We start from the raw sequence: 3,980 nt of genomic DNA, 5'->3' as shown, positions 1-3,980 counted from the left end.
AACTGCAGCCACAGAAATAAGAAAAGAAGAGTCGTTGGCGCTGTCTGGAGAGGCCACTTCCTGGTTCGCATGGAGATGCTGTTTTCAATGGAGCCCAGGAACGGAAAGTGCAGGTGTATTGAGGCAGCACCAGGCATTGAAATTTTGCACCCCCTAACAATTTTGTGCCCAGGGCAACCATCCCTGTGGCCCCCAGCCTATGCCACTGGTTCCTGGGGAAGAAGAATTTATTGTAAAACCATTCTGGGAATAATAACTTTGTGAGGGGAATAAGGGTCTCCTAACAACTTCAGCACCTTGAAACTAACCACATTCCCAGGATTCTTTGGGGTAAGCCATGACTCTCCAAGGTGGCATGATGCTTCAAATATATGGTGTGGCTGCGGCCTGGGTTTAAGCTCTGAAGCAGCCATTCTGTGCTCTGTGGCTATTCTATAGGGAAGGGGGGGGGGACCACAGCATACAGTAGAATTAATTTTTTATTTAGCCATCTCTATTGTTCTATACTTGGGTCAAGACCTCTCACCTCTTGTTTATTTCTTTCCATGTTGACCTTTCACTGCAGCACCAGGCTAATTTTGTGCTCCAGTGACCAAGAATGGGAATTTGTCACTTTATTCAAAAAGAAATGAATATAGGTATGCTTGGAATTCTCAACAAGGCTTTAACTCTTTCCACACTAAAGCTATCCGCCTGTTCTCTGTTAAGAAATGTCTTTTTCTGAAGTTGAGATAGATTGGATATAGATATATAATATCTGCATCTTTTGTCTGAGAAAGGATTTTCCTTTCTTCCTTTCCCTGTGGAAAGCTGGCTATAATTTTCTTTCCTGCCAGACAAAGACTACCTTACATATTGTAGGGGGAACAAAATATGGCTGTCCCCTAAGTACATGATAGTAGCCATCCCCCCCCCCCCCGTAGAATTACCCAGGAAGGGCCAACATCTTATAATGTACTGCTCCTTCCAGGTGACTTTCTAGTCGCAGTATAAGAGTGGGAACCTCAGCACTTCTCCAAGTGAGCCAGCATGGTTGTTTGAAAGAAGCCAGGAAAGTCATGGACCAGCACAGAAGTTCTCCAAAAAAAAAAAAAAAAAAGGAAAAAAAATTAAGCCAGTTGAAAGCATGACTATTAAAGAAAACAAAATCCTTAAAAAAAGCTGCACAGACTGGCCACTTTATGTGCAAGGAACATAAACCAGGTCAGGAATCCTGAACTTTCATCCATTCCTACTTCTGGGTCTGGTTGGTGTTCAGATAGATGACTGCTCAAGAACCACATCCACACCAGGATGTGGCTGAGCCACATCCATGGCAGAAGAAAGGCAGGATACATCAATAACAAACAAACAAACAAACAAACAAACAAACAAACAAACAAACATATTCTGTGATTGATATGAATTATTATTTCTATTGATAATTAATAAATCTGTACACCACCATTCATCCTTGGGTCTCGGGGCTGTTCACATCATAAAATTGCAATTTCAGCTTAACATACCCAAAGCTCCGTTAACAGGCATTGTCCATAAATCTCTTCCTATCATTCACGGTGGCCACATAGAAACACCACGTCTGAAGGCTTAAGCGTGTATGGTAGGATGAAGGGCAGCGAGGACACACACACCCTGCAAAGAAGAAGAAGAAGAAGAAGAAGAAGAAGAAGAAGAAGAAGAAGAAGAAGAAGAAGAAGAAGAAGAAGCAGCAGCAGCAGCAGCAGCAGCAGCAGCAGCTTAATATCCATTGGGCACAATCAGTGCGCACAGAATGTTGTCTATGGACTGTAGGGAGAAAATGGAAATCTGGGAAGTGGACTGTCATGGAAAAGGACATATCAGCTTGGTTTGAACCCTGAACAGCTCTCACACCATAATGTTTTGCTTCAGGTCCTGCTAATAGTACTACTACTAATCGCTAATGGAGCCACCACATTCAGGGTTCGTATTTCTGCCTTCCTGCTCTGTTTGTGAGCTTCACAGCCTGAATCTTGCACCCAGCCTAGGACTGGACCCACAGCAAACAGCCAAGCACTTAACTCTGTTCTTACTTGACAATGTATTTATACGGTGTTGTGTTGCTGTTGTTTTTGTCCATACTGAAAACCGTTGTGCGTGCTCAGCTTTTGAGCCTTTAACATTCCTACATCCCTTAAGTTACAGGAGGTGAACCGGAATGAGCATGGGCTTCCACATAGCCACTTCCTGTCAAGCTGCTCTCTCTCTTACGCAGCACAGGTGTGCAGTGGAATGGAAAGACACCTAATGCCCACCTTTCCTCCCCCTTCCTCCTGTCCCCGTGGCAACCAGACCAAAACAAAACAGAAGCTGCTAACCTCTGGCAGTGCAGCTGAGGCCTGAAACCCTCCAGAAAGAGCATATCTTACCATGTCCGGCACAATCCGAATGGGAGTGTGTAACTTGCAACAGCATGTCCAGAGTTGTGTTTATACTGCAAACAGCCCAAGTGGGTCAGGTCTGCTTTTATTAAACCCGCCGCTAACAACTCTCCAGTATAACTGAAAGCAAATGACAGCAGCATCTAGCACTGTTCACTTTAGTTATGCAATTAGGCGAATTTACATTAAATCAATCATGGAATCATAGGAAGTATCACAGCTCCTTGATGTAAGTATCAAAACCAAATACTTTCCTTTACACGGCTGACCTTTGTCAGCTCCGTGTAAACTGAACCAATGATGAGTCATTGAGCTAGCAAATTAGCTTCTCGTAGTTGTTGACAGGGTCAGCAGAAAATCTGTGGCGTTTTCAACAACAACAAAAACGAACTGATCTCTTAGGTACTGAATATTATTACTCACTTGCTGCATTCAGTCTTCATAATCTCCGATGACATTCAGAAATCCTCAGGAGTGGAGTGGGAAGAAAAGGAGACCCTGTGTATTTGTGCTATTCTTTGTATAACCGCTTGTATGAAGTGCAAACAAATTTGTGATGCCACAATGTAAAGATTGTACCAGCTGCTCTTTGTGACGATATCCTTCCCCCCCACCACAAAAAACCTCCCTGCACCTAATAAGGTTATTCAACTGTGTGCTGCTTCTTCAAAAAATGAGAACAAGATGAGAGCAAGGGCAGCTTAAGGTGCTGAAACTTGGAAGGGAAGGTGGGATTGAAGATGCTCACGACTTCCTCCTCACTGAGCCAATTATGAATTAGGAACAGATCCTATAAATGGAGAAAGTGTGCTTCAATAAATTATGGGTTCTGGCAACTTTGAGCCAGATAACATCCTATCATGGGGTTATACAAGGAAAACAAAAGGTTAATAAATCTGAACAAACAATGAAGGATCTTTGGAATAAACATAAAGGAGTGACAGGACATATACCCTTTCCCTGTTTTATAATGGCTATGTAGATTTATATTTAAGGTTCGAGGACACATTCTGGTCAGGCAAAAACACTTGAGGGGGTGGAACAAAACCAGTGATATTTGCAACCTGGGAAGGGGCATGGGCTGGGGAGAGGACCCACGTAGGAACCAAAACCAGGGTCCTAGTGCATACCCTTCAATACCTTGAAGCCAATATCTGGGACGCCATCTTCCTGGATTCCATCTGCTCTTTTCTTACCGCAAGAACATGGCAGCCATATTGGTTGCTTTCTTTCAGAGGAAAATCGTGCTGCGAAATCACATGAGATCACGGGACATTTGTAGGGTATGCTAGTGCCAGAGCTACTCCATGATGTAAGCTATCATGCTGCCATCTTTGGTGCTGTATACTAAATGTTCAGAGCACACAGTCCTTATACTAGTCACCCCCCTTTGGGACCTGTCCAAGCATAACTTAGCAAAGGAATACTACTAAGGAAAGAGAGAGAAAGAGAGAGATGTCCAGGGCTTTTTTATATATATAAACAGAGCTCACTAGACCTCAGCTCAGGTACCTCTCAGGTAGACATCATTGCCATCCTAAGAAAAAGAGGGAGAAGTTTGTAGTGAGTTCTGGCACCACT

General features: G+C 43.4%; 1 long non-coding RNA gene across 2 annotated transcripts; it reads right to left on the bottom strand.

Moving 5' to 3' along the window:
* Positions 1-1,395: 1,395 nt before the first annotated feature.
* Positions 1,396-3,184, bottom strand: LOC309345574. Of its 2 annotated transcripts, none has more exons than XR_014158307.1 (2): positions 2,823-3,184; positions 1,396-1,632 (listed from the first exon to the last, which is right to left on the bottom strand). It is a non-coding gene; the product is annotated as an uncharacterized lncRNA (long non-coding RNA). The 2 variants fall into 2 exon arrangements; XR_014158308.1 differs by lacking the exon at positions 2,823-3,184 and adding an exon at positions 2,052-2,301.
* Between the last annotated feature and the right edge of the window lie 796 nt (positions 3,185-3,980).

This window comes from Podarcis erhardii (assembly GCF_964252035.2).
Source record: "Podarcis erhardii genome assembly, chromosome: 1".
Lineage (NCBI taxonomy): Eukaryota > Metazoa > Chordata > Lepidosauria > Squamata > Lacertidae > Podarcis > Podarcis erhardii.
Note: the sequence above shows the minus strand (reverse complement) of the source record. Positions and strands in the feature narration are given on the sequence as shown.